The sequence below is a fragment of the Nycticebus coucang genome, chromosome 7 (assembly GCF_027406575.1).
Source record: "Nycticebus coucang isolate mNycCou1 chromosome 7, mNycCou1.pri, whole genome shotgun sequence".
NCBI classification, from domain to species: Eukaryota; Metazoa; Chordata; class Mammalia; order Primates; family Lorisidae; genus Nycticebus; species Nycticebus coucang.
The window spans coordinates 107703950-107718372 of NC_069786.1; positions in this window are offsets into that span (position 1 = coordinate 107703950).

A 14423-nucleotide genomic window follows, 5' to 3' on the forward strand; every position below is an offset into this window, starting at 1 on the left:
GTGATTGGTTCTTGCTACTTTTGCACAAAGTAACGAACCATCTTGCATCCAAATAATCCCGTGATAAATTTTTAATAGAAGAAGGAAAAATTCTCTACATCCCATAAGTAACTTCAATAAACGCAAGCTAGCCGAATAGGTGTAAATTGACAAGGGGGTGATTGGGGTGGGGGTCACTGCATAGCTGGTGTACACATGATAGCCTTTAGAATGTAACTGACTGGTCACATTAAATGAAGAAGAAAATGACTTCTTGAGAGGTGAGAAAATCACTTGGAAAAATTCTTTTGCTATTTGATTTAGTAATTAATTCTGTGGAGAGATGGTCTGATGTGGTACAAAGGCAGTGGGAGAGCTGCACAGCCATCTTTGCCTTTTTGTGTGAAGGAGGCAAGATAATAAGGAAGTGTATTCCAAAATTTATGTGTATTTAAGTGAGCTGGGCTTGAGAGGGTAGAAACAGAAAAGCAGTTTTATTTAGCATCACCACTCTCCCAAATGCAGGTTGATTTGATGAGGATCATGAGGGTAAGTCATCACAGAAAGTGAATTTTCTCATCTCTCACACAGTTAAAAAAATCCACTCCGGTTACTTGAGTCAAAAGAAAAATCTTATTATTTTAGTAATTTGAATGTTCCATTTATTGTAAGGCCCCAAACTCCTGTGCAAAATATCTCCTTTGTCCTAACTCACTCCTGGCCTCCAGCAGTGAGAGTGGGGCTTAGCCGCTTCTGTCTTCCTCACTCTCCTGGGATCTTCTTCCTGGCTGCCTTTTCTGACCCCTGATAGTCAGGCCTGGGCAGTGGGATGGGAAGAAGATTCATTAAAGGAACACACCTTGCAGTGTCTGCTCTGGTGTGATGGAGCTCTGAATCTCCCTGGCTGAGTCCACAATTGATCCTTGTGGACTTCTGCCTCCTTTGGCTCATTCTTCTTCTTTTTTTTTGAGACAGAGTCTGATACTCTCACCCTGGGTAGAGTGCCGTGGTGTCATCATAGCTCATGGCAACCTCAAACTCTTGGGCTCAAGTGATCCTCTGGCCTCAGCCTCCTGAGTAGCTGGGACTGCAGGTGTCCACTATGATACCTGGCTAGTTTTTTCTGTTTGGCTTTTGTTCAGGTTGGTCTCCAACTCCTTAGCTCAAGCAATCCATCTGCCTCAGCCTCCCAGAGTGCCAGGATTACAGATGTGAGCTACTGTACCCAGTATCTCTGGCTCATTCTGCGATCTCAGCCCCAAACTTCCAAGCCCACCCTGCACAGGCACTCTCTGCTCAGGTCTCAGAGAGCTTCCAGGCAGTCCACTGGAGTGAGATTCAAAGTGATCCCAGATGGCTCCCTCTACAGCTCCACATGGTGCAAGACAAAGCTCAGCCCTCTTGCCCTCCTAAGAAAACAGTAAAGCTTCCTTCCAGGTAGCCCCATTCTCTTTCCTCCTCTGAGGCACCACCAGGCAGAACACTTTCATCCATGTTAGACTCTTTCAGGAGGAGTCAAGATAGAAGACTTTAGGTTCTCCTAATCTCAGAGGCCTGTGCCAAGTTCTTTTAGTGGCTCCCTTGCCAATCTTCCCACTTGGCTTGGTGTTGGTGGGCAGAGGGGTGCACACACTCTGAGAATTTCTCCTTCATTTTCCAACCCAGATTCATTCATGAGAAGAGGCAGGGATTGTTGCTGCTCGTTGGAATCTTTTAACAATCTCTTAGCAAGTCCTGCAGAAGTGTTCTGATGCCAGGCTCAGAATGAGGGATGCTCATCGTGCTGTGCACAAGAAGATAAGTTTTAGGGAAGCTTCTGTAGTCTGCATCTGTGTTGACAGTAGGAAGCAATAACGAAGGTTGATTTGATGAGGATCACAAAGGTAAGTCATCAAGAGAACACTGTGTTTAGCACTTTACTAATAAGGTGTCCCAGTTAGTGTCTGTGTGCCCTGCCAAATCCATTCTCTGACCTTTCCCACTGTGTTCTGTGACCAGGGCATTCGATATTTACAGACTCTCCTACCTTTTGGCTTTTGGTTGGATTTTGTCAAAAGGAGGCCCTGGTAGGAGTTTGGAGGATGGGAAATGAGAGGAGAAGGAGTATTCTCCTTTGGGGTCTAGGATGATAACCACTTCCTATTCTTGCGTGTCCAATACTTTATTCCTTTATTCTCTCCTGTTTTTTATCCTACCCACACCTCTTATTACTTTTTTTTAAATTATTCCTTTTGAGTTTCCATCTGTTTTCTGCCAGTACCTGAAATTACATATATAGAAATATATGTACGACTATATACATTTTTACCAGAAATATTTTTCTATATAAAAGACCTAAAAATGTAAAAAACTTGAAATGTTACAGGTGTCTAAGTGGATGAACTTGGGAGTCATGCCAGATTGTCTGGACAGCTCAGCTCTGCTGCTTCTTAGTTATATGATACTGAATGAGTTGCTTAATCTTCCTGATCTTCTATTTTTCTCATATAAAAAAAGGAAATAATAACACTACATACTTCAGAGGATTATTTTAATGAGTAAATGACTAAATACATGTAAACTCTCAGTATAATTAACATTATAATAATTATTTCTGTTGTTATTACTTTAAACTATACCTATTTTTCAAAACAGTAGAAAGTGTGGGTGGTGCCCGTAACCCACTGGGTAGGGTGCTGACTACATACACAGAGGCTGGTGGGTTCAAACCCAGCCCAGGTCAGCTAAACAACAATGACAACTGCAACAAAAAAATAGTCTCCCTGTTGTCCCAGCTTCTAGGGAGACTGAGGCAAGAGAATTACTTAAGCCCAAGAGTTTGAGGTTGCTGTGAGCTGTGACACCATGGCACTCTACCAAGGGCGACATAGTGAGACTCTGTCTCAAAGAAAAAAAAAAACAAAAAAATATTTGAAATATTTTCATCAAACTTATTTCAAATTGTATATAAAACCAGTGCATGGTACCCCATGATTGCATTAATGTACACAGCTATGATTTAATAAAAAAAAAAAACAAAAATACAAAAAACAAAACAGTAGAAAGTATGAAAGAAGCTGAAGTGAAGGCCTCATCCAAAACCAAATATTCAATAGTTGTTATTGGAGGTTTCTTGACCTGAAAGACATAGACTCTGATTGTCTTTCTTTGGGAGAAATGAGAATTAAAGGACGAAGATGGGGGATCATGCAGGTCAAAGGGAGGCTGGAAGACCAGGCTTGGAATAGATGTTTTGTTGTGATTGTTAAAGGTTGCGGTGATTGCTAAAGGAAGACCATCTAGTGCGGTTTACTGGCGTGAACGCCCTCTAGGCATTTCTCCTGTCATGGAATTACTTCAGTGAAGAGCTCAGACCTCAGAAAACTGTTAGTACTGAGGCCATGTGCCCACCTGTGATGGTTAATGTCATGTTTCAATTTGGCTAGCCTATGGTAACCAGTTGTTTGGTCAAGTGCTAGTCTAGATGTTGCTGAAAAGATGTTTTTTAGATGTCATAACATTTAAACATTTAACTTAATCAGTTAACTTTAGGTAGGCAGGTTAGCCTCCATAATGTGGGTGGGCAATAATCAGCTGAAGGTCTTAACAGTGAAGACTGAGGACCCCTGAGGAGGAAGGAGTTCTCCCTCCAGATTGCAACATAGAAATTTTGCCTGACTTTCCAGACTTTGGACTCAAGACTTCAACACTGAGTTTTACCTGAGCCTCTAGTTACAATTTCCCATTTTCCTTATGAGCCTTTAAGGGGCAACCTGGGATATCTGTAGTTTGAGACCATGGGTGTTGCCATTAGGAATAGGGTGAGTCAAATATCAGCTCATCTGCCTCCAACTATCCCAAGAAAACTTACTTGCAATAAATATGAACAAGTGATTTAGAAATTTCTGCACACTTCATATAGAAAACCAGCAGAGGCTTTACATTACTATGTGTATGTCCTATAGCAAATAACTTTAAAATTCCTTCCAGGTTAACTCTCTGTGAAGGCCCCCATTGCCTTATCAATACTGTCCATCTCTCTCTCTCTTTTAGTCTTGCCTAATACAGTTCTATTATGTGGACGAAATTTGCACGTTCCACTCATTTGTGTGCTCAAGAAAACAAACAAACAAACAAAAACAAAACAAGACCCTGAAGTTAATCGGACCTTTCTTAGAAGGCAGTTTAGTAACTTTGAGGTTGGAGTTTGTGTTACATGTGGCATATTTTTTTTTTTTTTTTAGAGACAGAGTTTCACTCCATTGCCTTCCGTAGAGTGCTGTGGTGTCACAGCTCACAGCAACCTCCAGCTCTTAGGCTTAGGTGATTCTCTTGCCTCAGCCTCCCAGTAGCTCAGACTACAGGCACCCACCACAATGGCCCCCTATTTTGTTTTGTTGTAGTTTGGCCGGGGCTGGGTTTGAACCCGCCACCCTCAGTATATGGGGCCGGCACCGTACTCACTGAGCCACAGGCGCCACCCTACATGCGGCATATTAAAATATTTCTAAAAAAAGAAACACACACACACACACACACATATATAAAACACATTACATTCTTTTCAAGAATAGTTGTATTAAATAGAAGTTTCTTTATTTCATTATATCAAACATGCTTGGCATAGTTGAATGAACAAAGTGATACAAAGTTGTGAAAAATTATCCTTCCATTTTCTGGCTTTGACTCCTGTCTGAGGGAATATGCTTTGGGTTAGAGGAGTATTCCTGACAGAGACCATCTCCAGCTATACATTATTTAATGGTTGTCCTGTTCTAAAACAGCACTATTAATAAGGGAACCACCAAAGCATTTGCTTTACATAATTAGAGGTGAGATAAGTGTCAGTAATTAAAGTAAATTGGGACTTTTTCCTTGGAGAAGGAGAGCTTTTATCCTATTTTTTGAAACACATTAATCCACTTTCACTTTCCTCCACATCAAAGGCTTGGGTCCTTGCAAGGACATTCACTCCTGCTAGCTCACCTCTCCTCGACTGGCTCTGCCACAGGGAGTCACTAGAGACCAACTTACATTACTCTTGTCCTTAGGCAGGCTGTTTGATGGCTTTGCAGGTATTCATTAAGAGGCCAACTCATTTTTTCCTGTCCAGAATAATTTTATCTCTGACAAATATAGTATTGTGTATTTTTTTTTTTTTTTTTTTTGTAGAGACATAGTCTCACCTTATGGCCCTCACTTTATGCCGGCCGTGGCCTCACACAGCTCACAGCAACCTCCAACTCCTGGGCTTAAGCGATTCTCTTGCCTCAGCCTCCCAAGTAGCTGGGACTACAGGTGCCCGCCACAATGCCCGGCTAGTTTTTGGTTTTGCAGTTTGGCCAGGGCTGGGTTTGAAACCGCCACCCTCGGTATATGGGGCCGGCGCCTTACCGACTGAGCCACAGGCGCCGCCCAGTATCGTGTATTTTTAAAATGACAGTCAACCAGGTGACTATCTAAATGTGGGTAAATAATTTACATGGATGAATGTACTTCCTTGTTTCTTTTCTATTAATCTGTGAAGGAATCTTTTTGAAAGAATTCGTCACAAATATTTAAGTTCCTTTACTAAAAAAAGTTAACCAGGGAAATCAGAGATATTCGTTGTGATTAAATACAGGGTGTCCACAAGGTTTTTTGTGCACTTGAAAGTAGTAGTCTGTTTTAAATTGCACGTGAATTTTATGGACACCTTGTATATGTGTGTGTATATTTGCAGCATGTACATATACACATGCACGGACACAACAGCTGAAGCAAAACTTGGGCCACAGAGCACTAATGATACAGGGTGATCAGAATCATAGCAACACTTAAAGAGTAACTATAATAGATGCCAAATGCAGGCTAGTCCGTCTAGTTCCTGGAAAAGTGGTGTTATCCCTGTTTTTACAGAAAAGGAAACAGAAATTCAGCAAAATTAAACAGATTGCCTGCAATCTTTTATTTTAATCGTTTTGGCTCTCTAGCTTGTAACCCCCATCACAACACACTATTCCAAGGATAAAACAAATAAAAGTGACTTTCCTAAGTACTTTATAAAACAGTAAGTGAGCCATAATTTGTTCAATAAGGATTTAATTTATAATTGTATATTCTACCTCTTTCCAAAAGGGATGAGGTAATTTATTAAAGCTAATAGAGTAAACTTAATAGGTCATAAAAGGGAAAAGAAAACCAGGCATAGGGAAAATAAAAGCAAATAGATGATTCAACAGGGATAAAGGCAAAGTATTTACAAAAATTGTATTGCAAATTGACTCAAAGATTTATGTAATAAAGAGAATCTTCCTTGACTTTTAGTCCCAATATTAGATTGTACATTTCCAGTATTTCACATGTGCTTTTAAATTTTGTTCTTGTACTTCATGATTGAACATCTAGTTGATCAACGTATGAGTATGATACCGGGGCTAATTTATTGTTTGATGTACTCAGTATTTTTTTGTCTTTGTCAATTCATATTATATTTGTAGAATATTCATTTCACATCAAAACTAACTTTCAGTTTTCAATTTTGAACTGTTTTAAAAATAGGATATATAGGGTGGCGCCTGTGGCTCAAAGGGGTAGGGCGCCGGCCCCATATGCTGGAGGTGGAAGGTTCAAACCCACCCCTGGCCAAAAACTGAAAAAAAAAAAAAATAGGATATATATCAAAACTCAATTTAATATTTTAATAATTCCAGAAAGACAATTAGGCATTTCACCATGTAAACCCAGATGGTTTTGTTTGGCCAAAGATGAACTATTAGATCGTAGGAAATGACAACCAGAGACAGGTGGAAACAGCCATTTGTTTGACTAGAGGTTAAAAAAAATGTGTTAATTTAGCATAGTGTGAAAGGTGACTAAAGAATGTCACTGAATAGTGTTCAAAAGATTAAATTTTACAAAAATCAACCCATTAAGACTTATATCTAGAAATTCATGTTATATATCCCGCACAGATGCTGGAGGTGAGTTGCAAATAGATCACTGCAAAAGAAACAATTATTAACAAGACTTCCAGTGTCATGAAATTGTAAAAAAATCTATTGTTGAGGACTTTTCCTTATTCTCAGGGAGATATTTTCAAAGGGAAAGCATATGTGATATAAATACTTAATTTCTCTTTCTTTAAAAATCAAGAGTTTGCCATTTGGGAAAAAACATCTTCAATGTCTCCACAACCTTTTTAATAAAATTGGTATAGAAATTCATCAAATGACAAAATTGGCTAAGCTTGTCCAAGATTCTGGGAAGAAGCTTGTGCGTGTGTGTGTGTGTGTGTGTGTGTGTGTTTGTGTCTAACTCCCTTGGAGGGTTTTCATATTTTCTATGGTATCATTATAACATTTCTCAAATTATTCAGATAATTTCAGCTAATATACTATACTTTTTTATTTTTTAGCTAGTATTTATGCTTAGAGTAGTTCAAGAGACGAAAACAACACTCATGAGGACATCGTGGTGCCACAATCAAGGAAAGACTGGAATGGGTTTGTGATGGATGTGTTACTTAGTTCTATGTAAGCATTTCACATTGTATATGGAAGCAGTACCCTGGACCCCATAAATGCATCAATGTACAAAGTTATGATTTAATAAAAAATAATTAAAAAAAAAGAAAGACTGGAATGGGTTTTAATTTCAATGCTGATTACATACAGGGTATTTTGAAGGGATTTTCAAATTCAAATGACAGTTTGGTCTCTGATGTAAGGAAATCCATAATAGAAAAGTTCATTTTATCATTATTACTCCCTTGGAGGGTTTTCATATTTTCTATGGTATCATTATGACACTTCTCAATTTTGATCTTTCTTTTATAGTTGGAACAGAAAAAATTATAATTTTGATGATTCAGATAAGTTCAGCTAATTTCCTTTGATTTGGGTTTATCAAAGTTGGCAAACAATGTGTTAAACTCAATCTAAAGCCATGTGAATTTCAAGGAAATTAAGTCTTTTTCTGATTTAGTTATATATTACTCGTTGAAATATTATGTGGTAAAAATGCTTGATGTCCAGAAACCTTATGATCCATTTTATCATCTTTTTTATTTGATCCAGGAAGTTGATTTTCATGAGTAGTAAATAAAGTTTATGTCTAGAAAGATAAAGTCAGTAGGTCTATCAATATACTTATTATAATTTATGCCACCAATATTTCCAAAAAGATTTGATGTGCCTTATAACAAAAGAAACTTCAATAGGGCAGTCAAAAATTGAGGTTAAAAACAAATAAAAAGATGTACAGAAAATAAAAAAAATTATATGGGGAGAATTATATTAATATGTATTATATTTGTTCTGAGTTTCCTGACTATTAAGGAAAAGGCAAACCAAGCGATTTTGCTTGGAAGTAAAAGCTGGCACATTGCTTTACCATCATCATGGATAGTGCATGTGTCACATTACAAATGCAAAAGCTAAGCAAAAAAGCCAACAAACCAGGAACACCCTGTCTAGTAATAGTTCCCCAAATAAATGAAAATTCAAGCCTTCTTACAGAGTACTTCCTAACAGGAATAGCTTCATTCTTGTCTTTTGAAATCATGTGAGAATACTCTGTGTTGTTTTTTAATTTTTTTCACTATGAGCAACTAAATGAAAACTGAGTAACTTTGGTAAAATTTTTCATTAATTATTCAGTTTTTATTTGGATAGACTTTTTTTTCTGAGACAGAGTCTCATTATGTCACCTTCCGTAGAGTGCTGTGGCATCAAACTCACAGCAACCTCAAACTCTTGGGCTTACGAGATTTTCTTGCCTTTGCCTCCCAAGTAGCTGGGACTACGGCACCTGCTGCAATGCCCAGGTATTTTTTTGTTGCAGTTGTCATTGTTGTTTAGCTGGTCTGGGCTGGTTTTCAACCCTCCAACCTCAGTGTTCGTGGCTGGTACCGTAACCACTGTGCTATGGGTGCCAAGCCTATGCCTTGTTTTCTTGATTTCATTGAATTATCTATTTGTCTTTTCTCTTTCTTTCTTTCTTTCTTTCTCTCTCTCTCTCTCTCTCTCTCTCTCTCTTTCTTTCTTTCTTTCTTTCTTTCACAGAGCCTCAAGTTATCACCCTGGGTAGAGCACTGTGGCATCACAGCTCACAGCAACCTCCAGCTCCTGGGCTTAAGCGATTCTCATTCTGTTGTCTCAGCTTCCCAAGCAGCTGGGATACAGGTGCCTGCCACAATGCCCGGCTATTTTTTTGGTTGCAGTTGTCATTGTTTGGCAGGCCTGGGCCGTATTTGAACCCACCAGCTCTGGTGTATGTGGCTGGCACCCTAGCTGCTTGAGCCACAGGAGCTGAGCCTATTTGTCTTTTCTTATATCTCATTTAGTTTCTTTAAGATTATCACTTTGAATTCCTTTTCTGGCAATTTGTTTATTTACTTTTTATTGAGTTCTGTTAATAGAGAGCTACTTTGTTCCTTTGATGGTGTCATATTTCCTTGTGTTTTTTGTTTTATGTTTCTCATGTCCTTGTGTTGATGTTTATATGACTGGTGAAATAATCACCTCATCCAAACTTTCTAGAATGACTTTTATAAAGAATGACCTTCACCTACAGTTGAGTTTTATTATGCTGTTGGAAAGGGTGTAGTGACTGTCTCTGGATGTGTGCAGTGATATGGTCTCCATGCAGTTGCTTCAGCTGTGTTCAACATCAACAACAACTATGGATGCTTCAGGGGTCTGGGCTATAGAAGTTTGTGGAAGTGTCATGGCAGAATAGGTTGTTAATGTCCTTGGTATCAAGGGCTTTTGGCATCTTCCTGTTCTCATTTTCCCATCATGGAGAGACTTAGCAGAGGAGACCCCTGTTTATGGTAGGTCTGACAAGGCCTACAAGAAGCTGTTATGGTACTGAGTTTGAGGTAAATATACTTGAAGTGGCTGTGGAACCAAGGACTTATGCTCAGGGTCTTGTAAATCTACCATGTCACTGGATCTTGAGGTGCAGTTTGTTCTTTGTGACTCTATTGGATCGAGGTTGCCTACAGAGCCAGGGTTTGTGACTTAGAGGTACTCGCTAGCATCTCAGTTCCAGGGGGATGGGTTGTAGCTGTGATTCTACCCCTGTGGGCACGGAACAGCTCTGGCCCAACTCCAGAGAAGAAGGGGTACTCTTGAAGTTTGAATCTGGGCAGCAGGGTATAGCTTCAATTAGAGAACCTGAGTCAATAGAGCTTAGTGGCAACCTGAGTCCCAGAGGGGAGGCACCATATGGTAGTGACTTTAGACACTGAGCTGGTAGGGCCCATCCGTATCCCAGGCTCTGTGAGGCCAGGTGCTTCAGCATCAAGTCCTTCAGAAGGGCAGAGCAACACTGTCACTGGGACAGGGGTGGCACAGCAATGACTCCATTCTCTAGGGAGAAGGGTGTCTTGCTATCTTAGACTCTCAGGACAAGTCCAGCTCTGGGGAATCAGGGTGCTATAGTTATTTGTCCTATAGTATAGGGTGTCTCAGGCTAGCTCTTGCTCTGTTTTACTGGACTGTGGGTACAACCTTTTTTCCATCCTGGGATGCATATTTGCTCAACTTTGCCAGGGCACTGATTTCCCAAGAGCTGATGTGCTTTCAGCTCAGGCCTAGGGTGTGTGACTATTTTGGGAAGACCAGGCACTCTTTTCCTGGGATGTATGGAACCACTTCAGCTTAGTTTATTTAGTGGGTCATATGACCACTTTGGATGGCCACGGCACCATTTTCTGTGATACAGGTGCTTCTTCAAGTTAGTCATTGGGGAGGCGTTACTGCTCTGAGTAGCCAAAGTACTATTTTCCCAGGAAGTAGGGTCCTGCTTCAACTATAGTCTGAGGAGGTGGGAGAAGGGGCAGGTGAAGTGGCTCCCTTTCTGTTTGACCTCACAGAGAAGGGTATAACAGCTTGGCTGGGTGATGTGAGGGCTGGATGATGTGGTGGCGGCTTCACCTCATGAATGAAGGAGAGCTATGAGTACTTCCTTCAGAGCAAGATACTCTACAGTTAGAGTTACAGTTCCAAGATGGTGTAGCCATGTGGGCCACAGGAGTAGGGCATAGTTTTAATTCCTTCTCAGCAGGGGGGCACAGCTATGTGGACTCCAGGTAGCTCCTTCACCTGGGCTTAGTGCCTTTGAGGGCTGCAGGGCACCCCAGTAGTGAGGTTTTCAGGTGTTGATGGGAGTTTCTGAAATCCTCTCCTTCTAGTTACCAACTGATCTTGGTTGGGGAATGTGGTGGTGGAGACCTGGTGTTTCCTTCCATTCTCTGTGCTATGATCCTGAGTTTCTGTGCTCACCAAGGTTTCTATTACTCCAGGGATGCACTCAAGCACTCTTCCTCAGTTATTTTCATTAATATGTAGGTGTTTATTCACTGTTCTGGCTGTCTTTGTGAGGGGGAAAATGTGGAGGTCTTCTAGTCAACCACCTTGTTCCACATTCTTAATTTATTTTATTTCACAAAACAAACTTTTAATCTTGCTTTTGTAAAAGATGTACTTGAAAATGGGTTGAGTAATTTCTCTATAGGCAACCAGCTCAGAAGTGGTAGCATTGGAATTCAAACCTAAGCCAGACCCTGAAGCATCTGCTCTTTAGGACATGCTTTAATTCTAATAAAGAAAGTCTAACAGATGACGGTGGAAAAATACACAGAAATAAGTATATGTTTGACATTTGGACATTTTTGCTCAATCGTAGTTCCAATTGAACTTCACCAGTTGTCATCAAATGATTACCACAAAGTATGTTTTTTTAAATATACTATGAGTTGAATATTTTGTTTTCTTTTTACTAGCCCTTAGGCATAAGATAGGGTTGAGTCTTTAACATAGGTTTAAAAATGCATAAAAATATTTTCAAAATATACTTTTACTCACTATTCTAAATTTTTATATCTTTTATTTCACCATCAAACATTATCGTTTACTTACTATTAAGCTAATAGCATAGTAGTTATTCTCACCCTATACAAAGGCTATTATTAGATGAGTTAATTTTTCTCTTTCATAGGAAAGATGAAGACAATAAGAAAGAGTAATTTTTTTTTGTCTTTTCAAGGATAAGAAAAAAGTCCTAACTATATTCTACTAAAATTCTTCTTTGTGTGATTAGTGACCAAGAAATTTGCTATTCTTCTTAAAAAGTTCAAAGGGACCAGGAGTATTTCTAGGTAACTTCAAGATCTGTTCCTGGAAAGTCTGAGCTTTGTTCCTTTCTGAAGTTCTACCCTTACATTTATGGCAAGAATACAATAGTGGTCCACTTACCATAAATTTAAATGTTTAGTTATTGCTTAAACTAACGTTCTCTTAAATACTATGTACTCTGGTGTCTTCCCTAGACAAACACAGCTTCATAATAAGTAAGGAAGACAAGAAATACCTTGGACTCCTTGGTGATCTACTCCCAAATGCGGTGGCTTGCCCTCCTCCCATTCCCATCTCTATCTCCATCCTGCAATGTAGGAGTCTTGTGGGTAAGTCCATTCTTATTTTAAACAAAACAAAACAGAAACATCTGTCTTTGGCTATGTCTTAGTTTTGAATAGGCCAGCTTTAAACTTCTCTTAGGAGGACTGACCTAGGATGAATCCCATGCAGGTCCTGGAGGAGAGCGTGGAGCCATTCAGGCAGGGCAGCCTGGGATTCCAGGAGTCCAGAATGTGGTCTAGACGTGGGGCTCAAGCTCCCAAGTGGCATGCTCCTTGGCTCCCTCTAAGCTGTGAGATCCAGGGCATAGGCTACGTTTGCTCGGGTCTAAGGTTGGTACTGCTTCTCAATTTTGTCTCCATGGTGGAGACACAGTCGGTCAGGTCAATAACCTTGCCAGCAGATGAGGACCATGGCAACATATCACTAATACTGCCCTCTTACAAATATTGATGATGAACTGAGAAAATTTATTTTGGTATGAAGTTTTTGGAAGGATTCTTAGTAGGTCCTTGGAACCTCATCACCCTTCCCTTTGCACTGACTTAGCTCAGGGCTCACTCATCAAACTGTAAAACTTAGATAATTGCCTGATTTATTTCTTCATTTTATTCTTTCTTAGCTTCAGTTATCTTGATAATTCAAAGGAATGTAATTCTTTGACTGGACTCCAGATACTTGCTGTTTAATCTCCTCTTTTCTTTTGGGGGATAGGCTTGGTTTGCTTCATCGATCTATAGATTCATTAGAATTTAAAGGAAGATCTTTTTTTCTCTTTTCTACTAAATTCCAAGTTACATTTGCCACCACAGAAAAAGAAATGTAAATAGAGTGAGGGAAAAAAATTATGAGTTTTTTTCCTACATGATGTTTCTTGAGAAATTTTACTGGGAATTTTAAAAATAATAAAATTTTATTTTTCTAATTCAATAATAATTATTTCATATGTAGAGGAGAATAAATTCTCTTATACTATTTAAACTCAAATATGATTTTGAGGTAAAAATTAATATATAATATTCTATTTTATAAGAAAGGTAAGTTGAAGATAGTTAAAAAATAAACTTGAAAATATTTGCCTATGTAGCATAGACTTTTTAAAAGTTATTTTTAAAGACTGAGGCATTAGGGCACCTGTCGTTTTTGACAGCTGGTGTAGACGTTAAAAATGACTGTCACTTTTCCGACTGCTACTTGATTTTGCACCTGCTGCTACTTGAGTTATGGGTATTTCACACATGGTAATTTAATAAGGTTGGTTCCCATGACAGTGTATTAGATGTTATCCCACTGGGGTTAAAGCAGTTTGATAAGGACTTGAGGGAAAAGCACTAAATATAAAGCTTGAGATTAAAAATTTAGTACCTTGTAGGCATCACATTTTTATAATTGAAAACTGTTTTAAAACTGTAGAGGTATAGACATTTAGCCACATATCCCGAAAACAAAAATGATACTTTTATGATTAGATTATCTGTACCTGTCAACTTGTATCAGTCAAGTTCTCCACATGGTGACATTGTAATTAAAAAAAAATTAATTGCCTGATGTAACAATTGAAGCTCAATGTATATTTTCAGCTGAATTATGTGATATGGTAATCATGAACTATAAAGGGATGTTGTTATTTAAATTCAAATTTAGACTAATTAAAAAAATACAATTAAAAATTCAATTCCTTAGTCACCCTAGGCACATACAAGGGCTCTGTAGCCACCTAGGACTGGTAATTAACATATAGGACAATGCAGATACAGATTTTCATTTCTATTAATAAAGTTCTATTGGATGGTGTTGCATGATATTTCCAATTCTTGACCTGAGGCCTAAAGATCATGAAATCATGGTGCATTTCCTTTAAAAGAGTGATTGTATTGTTATTGTCCCAACATCATCTTGACAACAATAGCAGAGATTGAAGCTAAAGGTATATTATTGGAATCTGAGTGACCTTTGCTAGATTGCAGGAGCATCTTGACTTGTAGCTTCCAATGTCAGGAAAAAGTTGTTTTGTCTTCCAAAAACATATAGGCAGACAGATACTTTTCAGAGAATTTATAA